This window comes from Penaeus monodon, chromosome 30 (genome assembly GCF_015228065.2).
Source record: "Penaeus monodon isolate SGIC_2016 chromosome 30, NSTDA_Pmon_1, whole genome shotgun sequence".
NCBI classification, from domain to species: Eukaryota; Metazoa; Arthropoda; class Malacostraca; order Decapoda; family Penaeidae; genus Penaeus; species Penaeus monodon.
Genome location: NC_051415.1, coordinates 3438628 through 3439329, shown reverse-complemented (window position 1 = coordinate 3439329; position 702 = coordinate 3438628). Strand labels below are relative to the sequence as shown.

Below are 702 nucleotides of genomic sequence, written 5' to 3'. Positions count from 1 at the left end.
CCAGTTTTAATAACTGGAAATTAATTGTTCTTGTTTTTAGTCATTTGTGGAGGTAAATACCTTTTTTTCTAAAGAAATAGTGGATTGTAGAAAAATGTATGTGTATTTAGTTGAATGATCATTTATCTTTTTTTCTCACCTTTGATTTTTGTAAAAAGAAAAGAAAAAAGAAAAGGATGTATATACTTAGCATATTGCAAGTGTTGGCCTCTGCCTGAAAAATTATTCAGTTTAAATTATTTAAAAATCTTATTTACTGGTTATTGTTACATTTGTTTTGAGTGTTGGGTGAAAATAGCTATGCATATAAAAGCAGATATTATTTAAAATGCTTCAGCTGTTTATTTATAATTTAATTTTTCATCATATAACCCAAGTGTCACAGCTGTACCTAGGTATCTATATTTTACAGAAATTTGTCCTCAACACTATATTGTTTTGATTCCCTGGTATAAAATGCATGAAGAAAATTATATTACATAATTTTTTACTGACTAAGAGGATGATAAATTTTTGTCTCCATATTACTAGAGAAAATTTTAATGTTAAAATGTATGTACTCAGTATTGAGGGCATGGCAGATTCTATTGTTTGTCATTATTGGCATTGTTAGGGAGGTGGCGGTGATGCAGGCATCGTACCAAACATCTCTTCTCCGTGAGCACCTAAACCTTGTCAGGTTGTCTGTATTCATATCTATAA

At 29.5% G+C, this 702-nt stretch overlaps 1 protein-coding gene across 1 annotated transcript in view; it reads left to right on the top strand.

The window, feature by feature from the left end:
• The window catches only part of LOC119592459 (serine/arginine repetitive matrix protein 2-like), a gene marked incomplete in the record, with an annotated part of 34461 nt that overhangs the window by 11902 nt on the left and 21857 nt on the right, over positions 1-702 (top strand).